Source organism: Chionomys nivalis, chromosome 26, assembly GCF_950005125.1.
Source record: "Chionomys nivalis chromosome 26, mChiNiv1.1, whole genome shotgun sequence".
Classification (NCBI taxonomy): Eukaryota; Metazoa; Chordata; class Mammalia; order Rodentia; family Cricetidae; genus Chionomys; species Chionomys nivalis.
Window position 1 is genome coordinate 21,513,017 of NC_080111.1, and position 19,066 is coordinate 21,532,082.

General features: G+C 38.9%; 1 pseudogene; it reads left to right on the forward strand.

Annotated features, from left to right (window-relative positions):
- The window catches only part of LOC130866773 (G2/mitotic-specific cyclin-B1-like), a 44,034-nt pseudogene that overhangs the window by 5,094 nt on the left and 19,874 nt on the right, over positions 1–19,066 (forward strand).

Sequence of the window (19,066 nt, forward strand, 5' to 3'; positions counted from 1 at the left end):
TCCAGACATGTTCCCAGTGTCCTGTAACGGGACATTCTTTTATTATGTACACACCATTTTAATGTCTGTTAGTAGTTTGCATTTTCTTGTTTTTTAATGTTTTAAACATTTCTTCCTGTGTGCCATGTGTCAGGGAAAGACCTGGAGTACGTGGGTAGGAGCTCTTCGGTAGCAGTTGTAGGAGAGACCTTGGGTTTCCTGTTCCTAAATATTTATGTCACATACATACACATACACCGCAGAAGAAAACCAAGGCAGACAAAATGAAATTTGTCTTTCCACGTGAAATTTAGCAAGCAGTTATTTAACAAATATATTGGTAAATTCAATGTGTCTTCATTTTGCCAAATATTATAAACATAAAAACAATAACTAGTACTAACTATACGTGGTTTTTTTTTGTTTTTGTTTTTGTTTTTTTTTGGTTTTTTTTTTATTTTTTTTGGTTTTTCGAGGCAGGGTTTCTCTGTAGCTTTGGTGCCTGTCCTGGAACTAGCTCTTGTAGACCAGGCTGGCCTCGAACTCAGAGATCCGCCTGCCTCTGCCTCCCAAGTGCTGGGATTAAAGGCGTGCGCCACCACCGCCTGGCTAGTACTAACTATACGTTTAACTTTTTGAGTCAAAGACTTTCACCATTCTCAAAAAGGAGAGCAGTAGCTTCACTGATCAGTGTTGCATGCACTGGTAATAATTGTAGTAAATATTTTATCATGACATTCTTCTCCTGTTTCATTGTTCCCTAACTTCTCTTAACTTATAAGATGTACACTTCACTGTCTTCCCATAAGGGTTTGGGCATAAAAAAATTAAGCATGCAAAAAGAGGAGAAAATGTTACAGAATGTAATATTGAAGCTGCGGTGATGGCTCAGTGGTGGGTAGAGCATTTGCTGTACAGGCCTAATCGTCAGAATTCTCCGAGGTCAGAACCCACGGTAACACATGTTGATGAGAGCAGTATGCCCACAGCAAGATAAAAGTGGAGACAGGAAAATCCAGGCAAGTGTCACCTGGGACACCCAACAGTCAACAAGAGAGAGGATGTCTCAAAGAAGAGGTAAAACTAACGCTTGGTGCTGTCTTCTGACTTGACATATCCCCTGCTCTATGACACATGTATAACACACACACACACACACACACGATAAGATAAACACAAAAATGATTTTTGAAAGGAGAGATGAGGAGGGAGGGAAGGCTGTGGCTGGGATGTAAAATAAACTAAATTTCAAAAATTCTCAAAAACTACAATGTCATCGTTTAAATAGTTTACCAGACAATACATCTATCAAGGGGGCAGTGTGATATTGTCAGTCTCCAAGTTTAGGCTCAGCATGAGTCTGTGACCAAATGGCAGCCAGGAACACAGGGCAGTGCTCTGTCTGTTTTTGTGCATTTGTCCAATCTGCAAGATATGAAATATTAACCGTAAACTACATAATTTTAGGAAGTAAAGGGGATAGTATTTGAAAAGCTTAAAGATTAGCATTACATCTTCATATGTCTGATGAAGGAACATATAGGCTAAAGCTTACCAGCACTAGCAAAATTAAAATCAATTAAAATTGCACAGGAAAGAATGCATGAAAAAATTTAAATCAGTTTTTGAATAAGCTTCATGATAAAATGTCTTCTGTTAGCTGATTAGGTTAAAAAGTTTCACTGAATTTTAAAAAAGCAGAAGAAAATAATTTGTAATGTATCTAGGTGCAATCTTTGTTATATCCAGGACTTTTGTAACAACAACCAAAAGCACCTTATTCTAGTCAAATTACTTTTCTGTGTTTTGAAGAACTGTGAAAAAGCAGATAAATCAATTAAGTTGGATAAAATTTTTCTGCAATAGCTTATTTGCAATATTACCCTTATCTCATCAGCCTCATAATGTCATTTGTCTTGTTAACATCTACCGAGAGCATGCTAATTCACAGACTGGATGTGGAAAGTTAAGAAAAACCGAGGCTTGCATTTCTCAAAGCATTATTTAAAGAGAATTCCTGCAACAGCTTCAGTGTGGAGATGAAAAATCCTAACGTCTATTCTTTGAAGAATGATCATGGCTATCACGTCACCACATAATTTAATTCCCCTGTAGCCCTCTTTCAGTTCTGAATCAAGAGTATCCTGCTTCTTGATCATAATCTGGAACATTGAAATTGTTCTCGGTAAAATCATAACTATGATGTGCTTGGTAAACAAAGGAAAAACACTCCGTAGTTTCAATTACTATAATGACTTCATCTCACCTAGTCTAAGTTCTGTTCTATCAAAGCTGGAGCCATGACAGAAAGACCACACTAGGCACAGCGAACCTACTTGGTGACGCTAGCGTGCTGAATGAGAGTGAAGTGGCGCTCTTAAGGGTGACATTCACTAAGAAGACTAAGAAGAGACAATGAAATTATCCAAGACAATCCAGCATGAAAGTTGTTGGTTTGCAGTGTGCAAGGCTCACATTAAGGAGAGGGCATTCCAGTTTAAAATACAGACTCTACCCCTCATAATACAAAACCATTTGATAGCTGCTGACTTTTTCACTAGTAATATTTGTTCTTTTCCTTTCTTGGATGATCCTACACTCTTCTAAAACAGAGTGGGGACTTTAGAATTGCCCTCTTCTTCCACCCTGAGATCTTTCTGGAGAAACCTGAAAGCTAGGGCAAGTTCAAATCTTGTAGATTGACTTATTAATAAAAACACAATAGAGATATCCTCAAGCTAAGTAACCTGAGCTTTGTTAACACCAGTGCACTGACCTTGCCAGTGGGATAGAATGAGCATGAGCTCGCTAGTTGCTTTAGTTACGAAAGCAAAAGAACCTGATTTGCAAAGGTCTACCTTCATCACAGATAAATGTCCAGGACGGTTGTATTTGCACTTGACTAAAAGCTATCTTGTCATCCTTTGGGGAGAATTTGACTTTTAGATTTATTTTTCAGAGAGAAAAATCAAACAGCTGCTTTTAGTTCCAATAGTTTAACTCTTGTTACAGCGTGGCAGCGCAGAGACATTCTCTACCAAGGTTTATCTGCACTTGGGAAAGCTCAGATAAGAGGCTGCCAGATATTTGCCTTCAAAAGAGATAAGTACAAATGTAACCGCAGACTGTATTCATTTGTCACTGGCGTGGATGGCGCTACAGAACAAAGCGAGGGCTCTGTCTCTCCTGAGGAAGAGGGTACATTAGCAGGAGACAAGAGAGGATACACCAGACATTTAATTTCAAAGACACTGATCCATGTTCCCAGAAGGAGTAAAGTACAAAATTCACAATGGAGTCAATACTGCTTTTTGAAATTCACTTCATAAATTAGCTTTCTACTTCACTAGACTTGGGTGTTTTAGGAACTTGGGATAAAGACTCATGACTTTAAAATGTTCAGTCACCATTATTCTACTGTTCAGGGTTGAAATAGTGATTTTTGTTTTTGTTTGTTTAAGACATGAAAAATATTTTTAAAATTGTTGTAAAATTTTGCATAATTAGCAATTGCTTGACAGTTCAACATATAACCAGTATGTCATACTCAAAAATGTTACCATTTCTCTGCAACAACAACATTCAAAATTAGTTTCTCAGCTTAAAAAGGAAGAAAGGAGGAAATTCTGTTGTGCAAACACTGTATAGGCATGGTGCCCACAGATGGTTAAAGGACAGAAGGAGGAGCTCAGAGGGGACGATAGCAAGATGCAGGTGAGGTGAATACACGCAGCAGTTCGGGGCCATGGGGGAGGAATGGGTCCAGAAAAGATGGAGAGAGCCGGGTGTCTTAAAGCAAGGATTTCACACTGGGCGGTGGTGGCGCACGCCTTTAATCCCAGCACTTGGGAGGCAGAGGCAGGCAGATCTCTGTGAGTTCGAGGCCAGCCTGGTCTACAAGAGCTAGTTCCAGGACAGGAACCAAAAAGCTAAGGAGAAACACTGTCTCGAAAATCCCCCCCCCCCCCAAAAAAAGCGAGGATTTCACACAGGACTCCAGGACTCCTGAAGAGCAGCCAGGAGCCAAGGATCACTCTCTGTAGACGGAAAAGGCGTTAGGTTAAAGGGCTTGATGAAGGGTACTTAATCATAAGATGCTAGGGCTTGGGAGTGATATACAGTATGACTTCACCGCCTGCCATTAGTTATTAGAAAGATCTATTAACTAGCAACAAGGCAGACAGATTAAGCTGGATTAATACAGAAAACACCACTGAAGCTTTTGGGGGAAATTGGCATGGACATCTACATCATAAAAATAGTTCATTATGGTCAAAATACATGGTTTACTTCGAATAATCAAGGAAAAGAGGGATAGAATAAAACCTTGAAAGAAAGATTCATATATATATGTAACATACTGAGAAGAGTCGTGTGTGTGTGTGTTTTACTCCCTTATGTTTAACTGCTGCCCACGAGGGAATGCTGAAGGCTTTTAGCTAGTAGATGTTATGATGAGCTCTGTTATTTGGAATAACTGCAGTGATCATACGAGAAAACTGAAGGAACGGATCTAGCTGAAGCCCGTGTGTGTTGCTTTTCCCTTCCCGTCAGGCTCCTTCCACATCTAGTAAAAGATCACGTTTGCCATGTTTACATTGCTTTACCCTTCTTGAAACAAGGGCGTCATATGTGGGCTGCCTTGCTGCTCTGGCTTTGATGTTACCTGTTCTCACCAAAGCACATTTTACAGTTGGTTGCTAAGGGGGCATTATTGGAAAGTGTTGCATTTGAGAGGGATTCATGTATTCCTCAGGAAACTGGATTAGAACTCATGGGAATGGGTTTGCTCTTCCAAGACTGTGTTGTTGGAAAGTTTCTATCTCCTTGTCTCCTCCTCTCCTTCACAGGGTCCCTTGCTTTCCTGCATTTCTGTTGTGTATTGAAGGCAATGTATGAGGTCACTTGATCATAGTCTTCTAGCCTACAGAACCGTGTATTAAATAAGTCTGTTTTCTTTATAAATTACCAAGCTTTGGGCATTCTGTTACAGAAATGGAAAATGAACTAAGATGGTTATCTATCAAATTATAATGTTATCAGCCTCTGATAACATTGAAATATATATATATATATATATATATATATATATATATATATATCCCTGGAAGAGATGAATTAAGATCAAATTAAGATTATTCTCATTTTTTATAGGTATCACTGCTAAGAAGAGTTTACGTTCGTTGAAAGTGGAGTGCCACTTAAACATTCACACTAGTCTGCAGGAATGGTCAATTCAGAATGTACAGATTATAAATAAGGAAAGAAGAGAGATTGATTTCCAATAAAACCGTATCTCTGTATTAAGTCTTCAGTTCCAGTATCTAAATTCAGTTCTTGTTCTAGTAATCTGACTATGAAAATAACCCCAGTTCTTGGCTTGATGCTTCCCATGAGTTCTGAAAATTTCCTTCCAAGAGGTGAGCATCTTGCCATCTCTTGCGTCTAGGATAGCATTGTGGCATGCTTTATTCAACAGCATGATTCACTGCAGAGAATCGTTATTGTAGAGAAGCTTCCTGAAAGATAATATATGATTGGCATTTTTAAAGATGAGTCTAGATTCTTCGTTTGCATAAACAAATGCATGACTACCGAGAAAAGAGAAACATTTTCCTGAATTGTGTAGGCATGGAAGACTGTGTGGTCTGTGATCAGGCAGATTTTAACAGCTTGATTCGGATGTGACACAGGAAAGCACAGCACTGTCTCCGGTCTGCTGGCCCTGGCCATTGTTCGAGCCTTAATGGCAGCAAATTCTGTAGCTCACGAGATGAGGTGCTGCATGGGGCTTGTCATTTAAAGACGGAGATGGGTGGAATAAATTAAGCTTCAACATTATTGGACTAAGATAACGTTAATTTTGCAATAGAATTTTCATAGAGTTTTATATCATAAGTCAAGGGAAAGAAAAATAATCACATCCTTTTTCAATTAACTATGAAACAAAACTAACTTCTTTCTCTAGTCAGCACATGAATTTCCTGCTGGGATTATTCTTTACAGAACAGAAGCAAATTAAGGTTTAAAAACTGAGGCACTATTACAGATTCCAAGAGAGAACTATGTTCAAAGTGACTTTTAACGTATGGTGCGGACATCCCCCATCTGTCTGTTTGTTTTTGTCAGTAGCCTGGTAAGTACAAGCTGAGTGTTGACTCTATTGCAAGTACTGCTTGTAGAATTGTGCACACTCTTCTCTCCCTTCGTGGAACCAATTATAGATTGAAAAAAGGGATGTGATCCCCAAATAAACTGTATTTTTAGTCAAGCTGGCGTGGAGAAATAAATGACAATCAAAAATTGATAGGAGTAACCAGAAATTTGCGACATTGTGGACCAGATCAGGTTTCATTGAACCTTTGCATTATGACAGTGATCTGAATTAAATTACTCACAAGACAGAGTAGAGAAGCAGCAGCGTTTTATGAGGAAGTAGCATCAGCATAGCTCCAGACGTGGGAGAAACAGATTCTACTGGAGAGAGAGAGAGAGAGAGAGAGAGAGAGAGAGAGAGAGAGAGAGAGAGAGAGAGAGAGAGAGAGAGAGAGAGAGAGATCTGTTGGTGTCCACAAAGTAGAAACAAAAGAACTAGCCAAGACAGGCTCCCTTTAAACAATACTCACTCTATTGACTGGCTATTTTAGTTGTAATAGATTTTGACTATCTGGCAGATTAAAAACTAGATCAAGCTGGAAGAAACACTAGGAATGGGTTTAGCACCATCAGGTATAAAATTAAGAAAGGAAAAAGTGATTCTGCCCAACTTATCGTCTAAAGTTACAAATCAGTGAATGAGTAATCTTTCGTTGGGCAACTCTAGTCCAGGCCTGATTATGTTAAAAGGATTACATTTCCAGCTAGTTCTATTTGTTTGCACGGTTTATGCATTCATGTTGGTCCATTTACTGTTGAAAGAAAGCCCACACTATGCTTACATGCAGCAGTGAGTTTCTATTACATTATGGAGTAACTCAACATATGAAGTTTAAACAGCATACTAATCAGTTAATAATGAAGTTAAATTTTTCTCACTTAAACATAATCTTATTTTTAATCAAGTATTAAGTTTCTACGTATAGGAGCTGTGTCATTTGAAAGGAATTTCGTGACAATGTAACTGTGTGCACACCAGTAGAATTAAGAAAAACAACTTGCAAATCTGGGCGGTTTCTAAAATGGATTTCTGATTTCTCCTTTTGGAGAGATTCTGTTTCAAAAACCATAAAGGAAAATAGTTTGAACCAAAAACAGCTTAAACAACAGAAAAATCCAGTAAGAGAGACATGAGGTTTTTAATGTCAGATTTATGGAGGGATAAATGGAGCTAGCATAGATACATGAAGCTATAGCAGGCTCTGGATCCTTTAAAAGCCCTGAGACTTTTGTCTGGGTCTATTTGAACACAACAAAACACCATGCTTCATTTCAAGCTAAGTTTATGGTAAACTCTGTCCATGTATGTTGAGTTTCTAAATTGTTCTTTGGTAGAAAGAGACACTATCCCGTAATGCCACTTTTTTTTCCCCAGAAATAACTCTGAGATTCAAAAAAGGCAGTTAGTAGATAGAGCTTAGTAGTTGGTATTACCCATGCAAACTCCTTTCCATAAAGATGAAGATGCATTTAGATCAAAGCCAATCACTGTTCTGTTTCTAGAGACAGCTACTTCTTACTCCGCTGAGTCAGAAACTAGCCTCCAGGTACTGTATCAATTCATCTATCCTATTTTGGTTACTGACTATTTGCAGAACAAACCAAATGATTGGCAAAGACAAGCAGAAGCCTCAACTATAAATCTTACTTCCCAGGCGTTTGTATCGTAGTGCAAACAGGTATGATTACATCATGTGATGATATGTAAAATGATAAAGGAATGTTCAAATGGCTCTTGTGGATCCCAGAAGAAAATGGTTTTGCTCTCTTGAGGTCTAGAAGAGATTCCCAAAGGCGATGACAATTTAATTAGATGTAACATATTAATACCAGCTCCTCATGTGGGGGAGGGAGGAAGAGTGGCATTTGAGAAAGTGTATGCAGAGTTGTGAAAGTCTGTCATGTTTAAGGAATGAAAATTGCTTCTGCATGATGACAGTGGAGCCTAGCAGGCACGTGAGTCGCACAGTTTCTAAACACTGTTGGGGATTTAGGACTTAACTGCTTAGAGAACTGGAAGTTGTTCCATGCTTGATTAGATTGTCTATTCAGAAAGACAAAGTGCTGGCCAATAAGAAGCAAGTATTATGCCTAATAAAGGGCATGGTCCAAAAGTTATATATACACCAAAAAGCTCTATATACACAAGCATATTCAAATTCTTCATGATTTGATATTGCTCTTAGTTTTCAATCCTTGGAAATAATTTTTCCCTTCTTTTTTGTGAAATTTTCAGAATATATAAGTTTTCATAACAGCTGGATGACTTTGACACGGAGCACATGAGAGGTATTCAAGAACTATTTTATTACTGATGAATTATTAAAAAATTTGTACTTTATATATATAATTTATATATAAAATTTAGTACACAATAAGAACAGTGGTTAATTTCTTTTTCCTTCAGTGTTTAACTGCAAATAAATGAAGGAGTGGATGTTTGCTTTTTTATAAAAAAAAAAAGAAAGAATATTTAGTTTCAAATTGTCATAAGAAAGTCTTAAGAATTAAGAAATGATTTTTTTCCCTGGGGCAATAATAAGGAATGCTAAACCAATCTGCAGAAAATAAAAACATTGACGGTGATGTCGTCTCTCTAGCCAGTGATCCTTTATAACTCTTTCAGATAGAAGGGATGAAACAGTCTATAAATGTCTCGACCTGCTGTTAGGAATCTGAAAAACCTGCAGCACTGTGTGTGGGGGCCCATCATGTTTAGAGAAGAAAATAGCAATTATTACATCATAGAACACTATGTCAAAGCTAGATACAAACTGTTAGATTATTTCTGTGATGATCAGAACTTTCAGGTGCTCCGTGTTCTCTGCAGTTTTCATTGTCATGAACATGTATCACACTTTTATTGTAAGTGCAAAATGCTAGTACATACATGCACACCTCTTCCCAAGATATGCATTTGTCTTATGTTGATAAACACAAAACACAGCCCTAGCTAACAGTAAAAACCCGTATACACAGGACATTAGCAGGCATAAATGCAAGGCAAAAGTGGTGGCTTTGTCTTAATGAAGACAAAGTCAGCCTTGAGGAGGTCCATGAGGGTAACTGAAGAATCAGGTGGAACCTTGCCTCTCCTCACTTATGCTTCCTGTCTCTGTCTCTGCTGCTGTCCATGCACAGCACAGGCAATCTGTGCGGCTCAATGTTACGTAGATGAAGATAAATGTCTCCCTTTGTTCCACACAGCATTAGGAGCCAAGGGGTTCCGGAGCTGTGCTGATGGATGGCATCCAATTAAACACAATATTGCATCTACAGCTCCAGGGGATTTATTTTTAAGACTCAAAAATGGGAGAGAAATTTTGCGCCTTGTTTAAATGATAAATTGAATGTTTGTGATTATGAAATGGATTAACATGGAGTCATACAGTGTCTCTGTCTGGATTGTGCAAAGAAGCGTTGCAGTATTGAGGGAGAAACAATTCTTCCTGTGTGTGAGATCTCACATATCCTGTTTTTAAAAAAGTCATGAGAGCTGTATTTGTCTATATTATATTTTCTGCTTAGATAATCCCACAGCTGAGGGGAAAAATTTGGAAAAACACAAATTTAAATTTTCTGCTAGCCCAATACGTCATGATTGATTTCTATTCTCTCTCAGTTAAATCCTATTTTTCTACAAGAGACCTTAAATTTTTTTCTAACAAACCTTAGAGGTTCTCTGTGTTTCTACACTAAGTATGCTTTTGCCCACATCATATGGTGGTATTTATGCTGCACAGCAAGAGTGATTTCAAATCCTCTTTTCCCTGTGTCCTGTGGCTATAGATTCGGTGTTGGTTTCTTGCCACCTAGAAGTTTTCGTGTTCACTTTTCCTGTTGTGTTTTAAACATATGTTATATATTTATACATTTATATACAATATACCAAATAGTTCCACATGTAACCTCTGCAGTATAAAATATTTTTATAGAACAAAATTTATTTTTTTTACCATTTATTAAATCACTCTGAAGTTGGATACTTAATCTATTTTTCTCTGTTTGTGCCTTATAAATGTGTTATGGTAAACATATTTGAATACTTTTCTTCTGGACTTGCTTCCATAGTTTACAGAAGTTAGAGTTTTTGCTTGTCCTCTCCAAAATAGTAACACTTTAAATAAATTCCCTTCTTGACACACCCTGGCCTAATTCAGAATTGCTGATAAGTGGCAGGACAATTCAAGAATTAATATTTTTTCCTTTAGTGTTTTTGTCTCTGCATTTTAATTTTAGTCTCATATGTAAAATATTTTATTTTTCAGTTCATAGAATCTTAAAGCTTATTGTGTGCTATGGCTGGTTGAAAGGCATGTTAGAGTTTTTGCGTGTCTTGGAAATACATCAATCAAAATGGGGAGCCATAGTGCTACATAGCATGAATATCACAGTGTTTATGTTTGTCTTTTCTCATTTTTTATGACATGGAGTAGGGATAGCAAACCTAGATTTCTGAATAAGCTAGCAAAGTTCTGTACCTCTTAGATCCATCCTAGCATTTTTAATACAAAAGCTTACTTCTTTCTGTACCACATACATAACATAGCTATTATATGTAGACATGAGAAGAAAGAAACCATTTCCAGAGGTAGTGGGACACACATAAATACTAAGACATGCTTAGAAGTAAAGCAGAGAAAAGCGCCCTGTACTGTGTGAAAAAAAACCAGAATAGAAGACTTTGCTGCAAGGCCACTGCAGAAACTGCAGTGTGCTGATAGAGATTAGAATGAACAGCTTGCTGCTAAGACAGTTGGTTCTGTGCAAATATCTTCAAAGCATGGCCACGGCCTTAGCTTTCACCCAGTGAATATTTTTTTTCTCTTGAGTAAAGTCAGAGGAGATTTCTTCTCTCTGGCTGATCTGATAGTATCAGTGAAAAAGTAGTTTCAGTTAAGCTTAAATATATTTGAAATGGTAACATTTAAACTTGATTATAAGAAGTATACGAAACATAAAACTGGAGTTATCACTTATGATTATTTTACTTTATGTATGTTCAAATGGGTAAGTGTGTGTGTATGTGTGTGTGTGAAAATGGGAGATTGACATCTCAACAAATAGATAATATAAATAAACAGAAACAAAGTATAAAAGATAAGAAAACACTGATGACAGCTTATGCAACAGTCCTGCATTGCCAGTGGGAATGCAAGCTGGTACAGCCCTTTTGGATGTCAGTATGGCGATTTCTCAGAAAATTAGGAAACAACCTTCCTCAAGACCCAGTAATACCACTTTGGGGTATATATCCAAAGGATGCTCCACTGTGCCATAAGGACATGTGCTCAACTATGTTCATAGCAGCATTGTTTGTCACAGCCAGAACCGGGAAACAACCTAAATGCCCTTTGACAGAAGAACGGATAAGGAAAATGTGGTATATTACACAATGGAGTACTACACAGCAGAAAAAAATAATGACATCTTGAAATTTTCAGGCAAATGGATGGTACTAGAAAACATCATTTTGAGTGAGGTAACCTGGTGTAGGAGGTCCTTCTGTTTATGTGTTGCTTTCATTGGTTAATGAATAAAGAAACTACCTTGACCTTTTGATAGGGCAGAACTTTGGTAGGCGGGGGGGAGGAGGGAACAGAACTGAATGCTGGGAGAAAGAAAGCAGAGTGAGAGAAATCCACCATGGAGCCGCTAGAGTCAGACATGCTGAACCTTTCCCGGTAAGCCACTGCCACAAGGTGATATACAGGTGAATAGAAATCAAGATGTGAGAGTTAGCCAATAAGAGGCTAGAACTAATGGGCCAAGCAGTGTGTCAACTAATACAATTTTTGTGTGGTTATTTTGGGGCTAAGTCTAGCCGGGCTGTGGGATGAACAAGCAGCCCCTCTCTACAACAGTAACCCAGACCCAGAAAGACAATCATCACATGTACTCACTCATAAGTGTTTTTAAACATAAAGCAAAGAAAACCTGCCCACAAATCACAATCCAGAGAACCTAGACAACAATGAGGACCCTAAGAGAGACATATGTGGATCTAATCCTCATGGGTAGTAGAAAAAGACAAGATCTCCTGAGTAAATTGGGAGCATGGGGACGTTGGGAGAGGGTTAAAGGGGAGGGGAGAGGTAGGGAGGGGAGCAGAGAAAAATGAGGAGCTCAATAAAAATCAATTAAAAAAGATATCTCAATGGATACAAACATTTGCCCCTAAGCCTAAGGCAGGAGTTCCATCCTGAGAACCTACTTAGGTAGAAAGAAAATCAACACCAGGAGGCTGCCCTCTGCTGACACATATATAAATTCAGAGACTGTAGTAAAAAGTGAGGCTCTTATCACTGAGAAGGACTTGAGTCCCTGATTCTGCTCCAGTTGGGGTCTGGGTTGATGTCTATGGCTGCTGTTACCATAGGCCATCATAGGAACCATGCCTGTTGAAATCACAGGGCCATGCCTGAGCTGACCCTGCCCTTTCCTGACTCTGGGAAAGCTGGCCCTGCCCCTCATTAGATACCCCATCAAAAGAGCTGACCAGACATCCCAGAGAGCTGCCTGTCTCCCACTATAGAAAGATGACACCACCCCCTCCCCATGGCCTGGGAGAACTGATGGTTGGGAGAGCTGGCTCCACCCCCCTCTTTAGGGTGGCAGCCCCAGTGGCTCCAACTGACCCGTTCAGCTGCCACCCAGGTCCACATCCAGGGCATTGGGTTGACTTTCCCTAACATCTTCCCTTGTGTGTGCTACTGGAGCTCATAAGGGGACCGGTCCTGTAAAATGGTAACCATGGGATCTCCATGACTGTGACGAGCACGGGTATTGGAGAGGAGTTTTGGTGAGGATCCAGTGATGATGGTGTACCAGAAACCAGAGGTCAGTCAATGATTCATTGCAATGAACATTTGCTAGTAAAGCTGATTCGAACAAAAGGGCACACCATGAGGTCCATGCCGGGAGTGCCGCGCCGCAGCCCGGGAGTGCCGCTCTGTACCGCGAATGCCGCACTGCATCGCGAATGCCGCACTTGCGGCGCCTTCCACTCAGCACCGCGAGTGCTGCTCCACCAGCGCCGCATGGCACTACGAAGCAAAGAAAGCCAGCCTACAAACCACAATTCCAGAGAACTTAGACCACAATGAGGACACTAAGAGAGACTTACATAGATCTAATCAACATGGGAAGTAGACAGTAGAAAAAGACAAGATCTCCTGAGTAAATTGGGAGCATGGGGATGTTGGGGAGAGGGTTAAAGGGAGGGGAGAGGCAGGGAGGGGAGCAGAGAAAAATGTAGAACTCAATAAATATCAAAGAAAAAAAATAAAGAGAGCGTGCAGGGCCACGGGTGCCGCACCACCAATGACGCTCCGCCGGTGCTGCACTGGCATTGTCGCACTGCAGAGTGTCACACCGCAGAGTGCTGCACTGTGATGTTGTGGCTGCACTGCTATGTGCCGTGCCACAGCTCCGAGGTGCAATACCACAAGGTGTAACACCCTTCACTGGGGAAAGCAGGAGGTGAGACACTGCAGGGTGCAACCCTGAACACACGGAGACCGCAAGGTAAAAAACACAGAGAACCAGGAGATGGGGAGGCCAAAGACCTCAACTCAGACCAGAAAGATGGCAGAATGAGGTGATGTGTTTTGTAGGTTTGGCTTGATTTTATTCATTTATTTATTTGTTTTTGCATTTATGGGAGGGACACTGGCATGGGTCAGGCCAGATATTGGGGGTACTGGGAAATGAGGAAAATTGGTGTACTTGATGTGAAATTCCCAAAGAATCAATAAAGAAATAACATTTAAGAAAAGAGCCTGGCCATTGGAAACAAAAACTCTTCATGAATATACGGAATCTGTGGAGAACATTTCTATAATTCTTATAAATGAAGAGCAATATGATTTAGTGATATTATTCTAAATTGTGCCTTTTTAAGTGGTAGTTTATAAGTGTAAAATGTTAATGTAATATGTAAAGTGTTAATGTAAATTGAAATCACTGTAAGGAAACACATAAAAAGTATTATTTCAAGCTTTCTTCCTCTATAAACTCCATCTCTTTTTCTTTATTCTTTTTTTTGATTTCCACATCTAAGTTTTGCAGCAGTTTTAGTTTTTTTTACAAGACCAGTTCCAGCTCTTTTTCTGGAATTTTTCAGTGCACCATCACATCGTGTGTGTGTGTTATGTGGGTGTGTGTGTGTGTAAATGAAGTTGAGACTATCATCGAATGAGGACAATAGAACATGAAGACAGGAGGAGAGATGTGGCAGTATTGAACTTTCCTAGCTTTCTGGAAACACAGGCTTATAATGGAAACCCGTAAAGTCATTTTGAGGATGTAGTAGAGCAGACTGCTTACAGTAGTCTCCTGACAAAGTAGGATCAAAGTCCCTGTGGTTCCTAGAATTAATATATGCCCACTCTGGATGGCCTCTTCCAAATTCCTATTAAATAAGAATGCAGTAAAAATTACTGTTCTGAAATTCTTGTCACTAACAGCTAAATCTGTTTCACATGGATAAGGTCCATGTATATGAAGTTTTCTTTTCTATCACTAAGCAAAATGTTTAATATATAAACACGAAACTTTGCAAATAGTAAAAGCTAACAAAAGTATATGTGGATTTCATTAACACATATGTGATGTCAATTCCAGCTACAGCCTCATTAATCGTAAGCTAACTATTTTAAAGTCATTTATCTGTGCATCGTCCTGAGCTTTCCATTCTGGAAGAAGAGGTTAAGGTATCAGGACCTGTTGTTTACCGGTGACACTTTCCTTGCAGTTAGTGAGCATTTTCAGCAAACGAGGAAGCAAAAGCTGGAGCTGCAAGTGCAGCTTGTACCAACAGTGTCCAAGCACAAAGTGAGGAAATCAAGTATCAACCAGAGAGCGGATTAAGTTTGCTTCATCTGTTTTTCTATAGATATCTTTAAAGAACTTACTTCTATGGCGATAGGACTTCAGCTGTAGGCAATGGTCTGCCTTCAGAGGGTTGTTAATCCTGTCCGTGAAAGTTCAGACCCAGTCAGACAGCTGGCTGGGGTAAAGGCCAAGGGAAAGCTATGCCGAGGATCAGGATGAAAACCCAAGTTGGATTAAGCAGCGAGTGGAGGAGATGGTAGGCAGACTGTTTTCAGGAAGACAGAATTACTGGGAAAGTTATGTGAGGCAAAAAAAAAATAATCAAAGGCACAGATCAGAAGAAACATCAGGCGAAGCTATCCAAGTTCTCTCAAGGAAGTGGAAGACTCTTATCTCCAGCCCCCAATGTGAAGTAAGAAACAAAGGTCGGGTGTGAGATCTGGAGTCACTAAGATTCTACCCTGCAGGCAGGCTGATGATGAGCCCCAGGATTGCAGAACTGGAGACTTCATTCCACATGCTCTTTAAAGAGACCGCTCTTACAGCAGGGATCAGGGTTGGGGAGAAGCAACTTGGACAATTGCCTTTTAGAATACCAAGGCAATGAGAGAATTAAAGAGGTTTTCAACCAAGTGAGGAGGCAAACAAGAATAAGAATGGTTGTTTCCCAAGTTTAATTAGGAAGAGCATAGGAGAGTTGAGCTAATAATGGGCAGTAGGAAAAGAATTAAATAAGGCCAAGACTGTGGGGCTTTATCCCCCACCTCCTGGTGTTGGTGATTTCCAAAGACAATACACACTGGGAAATAAGACATAATCAAGCAAACTTCAATTAGAGGAAGAAACCTCTGGTCCAGGTTTGGAATAAACTATTAGAATGAAGTACTAGGTAGAAAGATATGTAGAAAGCAATCTTTCTAAGGCAACTTCATAAGATTTTGAGCTCCCAAATCTCTAATTCGAGGCATAATAAATAGAGGGATTTAAAAATGTAGCTGGCTAACATGAAGTTCACATTGTTAGGATAGTAATGAAAACAGCATTTCACTCACTAAGTCAGGAGCAACGACAATGCAACAAAACACTCAAGATAATGTGACTCTGTATTGTGGATAACAGAATGACATGGTCAGACTTCAGATTGTCAGGATACCTAATTTTATGGAGAGATAAAGAGGGGGATGGATGGATGGATGGATGATTGATAATAGATAGATAAATACATATATATATATGATGGATAGATGGATGGATAGATAGATAGATGATAGATAGATAGATAGATAGATAGATAGATAGATAGATGATAGATAGATAGATAGATAGATAGATAGATAGATAGATAGATAGATACTACAGTTCAATGGTATCATTAGAAAAAGGAAGATTTGATTTTTTTGGCATGTGAAATTATGGTGTGCCTAGAGACTGACGTGAAGGTTCAGATTGGGCTCTAAGGTGGATGAGGAATATGTAAAGCAAGTGCATGACATCATAATAGGTAAGTACCATTTCAGATCTTTACTCCTAATATATAACCTTACATGTGTGAAAAGAAGATCCTGAGTTTCAAATGGTTCTATTAAAAACAAATCATCTAAACTTTCACAGTCAACCAGTTTCGAAAGCTCTTTTAAAGTACAAAATAATCTCTCCCCATCAGTCAGGTGCTCCTGCAGCTTTCTAAGTTAATTAACCAAACAGGATGAGTTCCCTGGGAACCAGAGAGGAGGGACCTGTGTTCATTACTCTTCTCTGTTTCTTCTACTTAGCTTGGGCTCTATCATGTTCTGCGCTCTTTATTTCAGCTAGACTTCTGTGAAGGTGATAATCAGTCTTCCAGGTTCGCCTCCTCAGTCAGAGAGGAAAACAGATGAAAAACTGAGCTAAGAAGAGAACCAAACATAGATGAGAATTGGCTTGCTCCTAACGTGAAGTCTCCTAAAACTGCACCTGGGTTGGCTCTCCACATAGGGTTGACGAAGATTAAGGCGCTCCATCTGGTAAGAACCTTTCATTGTATGTTACAACATGGCAGAAGTCATCCAAAGGGATAACGAGGGATGAGAGAAGAAGAGAAAGAGTGATGGAAAGAGGAAGAGGGAGGGAGAGAGAGAGAGAGGACTAGTTCTTTATAAGATCAGCATTCTACTAATACACTCATAAGGGCAGAAATTTCTTATTAGCTAGTGATTGCATAAAGCTCCGACCTCCCAACATCTCCATTAATGATTCGGTCTCTAAGACTCTGAGAGGCAAGCATAGTGTTCTACACCTGTAATCCTAGCTCTTAAGAGGCTGAGGTAAAAGGATCTTAAGTTCAAGATCAACAAAGACCATACACATATTGAGCCCTATCTAAAGTAAATGAAGTAATAAATAGATTTGCAAGATGTGAACTTTCTAGAACTTGGTCAAGATATCACTCTGTAAGATAGATTCCTTCTATTCATTTCTTTCCTTAGAAAATATTTTGAATATTTGTGTTAACTGTTTAATTTTGTTATATAAAGCATAAAAGTCATTTAGCATTTTAATTAGATTTTTGTGTAATATGGTTTATGAGTATAATCTCAGTTACAGAATAAGTAAATAAAAAGACCAAAGAATTGCATTTAAGAAATCATAGGTTTTATTTTTAGTACTGGCTTTCTATGACTGTATGATGCTGGCCAAGACATAATTTTCAGTTGCTTCATTTTTTCCTTTGAAACACAAAGAATATACATTTTCAGTTGTCAAAAGTCATCATTTCTAGCAATAAAAACATTGGGTAGTGACTCTATGTAAAAGACTTGAATATCTTTTGTGTATAACATCCTATAGCATCTGGGGTGACAATAGGAACCATTACTGCTTTTCATGGCTTCAGAATTCTGAGTTTTGTTCCCAGTGGGGCCATTAAGAATATGACCTTTTGTTTCTGCACAATTCTTTTTTTAAAAACAGATTTATTTTGTTTTATATATATATATATTATTGATTTTTATTGAGCTCTACATTTTCTCTGCTTCCATTCCTACCTCTCCCCTCCCCTTCAACCCTCTTACAAGGTCCCCATGCTCCCAATTTATTCAGGAGATCTTGTCTTTTTCTACTTCCCATGTAGGTTAGATCTATGTATGTCTCTCTTAGGGTCCTCATTGTTGTCTAGGTTCTCTGGGATTGTGTTTTGTAGCCTGTTTTTTTTTTTCTTTATGTCTAAAAATCACTTATGAATGAGTGCATATGATATTTGTTTTTCTGGGGTCTGGGTTACTTCATTCAATATGATGTTTTCTAGCTCCATCCATTTGCCTGAAAATTTCAAGATGTCATTTTTTTTTCTGTTGTGTAGTACTCCATTGTGTAAATGTACCATATTTTCCTTATCCATTCTTTGGTCAAGGGGCACTTAGATTGTTTCCAGATTCTGGCTATGACAAGCAATGCTGCTATGAACACAGTTAAACACATATCCTTGTGGCATGACATCCTTTGGATATATACCCAAAAGTGGTATTCCTGGGTCTTGAGGAAAGCTGTTTCCTAATTTCCTGAGAAATCACTACACTGGCATCCAAAGGGGCTGTACCAGTTTGCACTCCCACCAGCAATGCAGGAGTGTTCCCTTTACCCCATATCCTCTCCAGCATACGTTGTCATCAGTGTTTTTGATCTTGGCCATTCTGACAGGTGTAAGATGGAATCTCAGAGTTGTCTTGATGTCATTTCTCTGATGACTAAGGATGTTGAACATTTCCTTAAGTGTCTTTCAGCCATTTTAGATTTCTCTGTTGAGAGTTCTCTGTTTAGGTCTGTACTCCATTTTTTTGTTGGATTATTTGTTCTTTTGATGGCCAGTTTCTTGAGTTCTCTGTATATTTTGGAGATCAGACCTCTGTCTGATGTGGGGTTGGTGAAGATCTTTTCCCATTCTGTAGGCTGTCATTTTGTCTTTTTAACCATATCCTTTGCTTTACAGAAGCTTCTTAATGGAGGCATTTAGTGCTATGAACTTTCCTCTTAACACTGCTTTTATTGTGTCCCATAAATTTGGGTATGTTGTGTAGTCATATTCATTGAATTTTAGGAAGTCTTTAATTTTTCCCTTTAT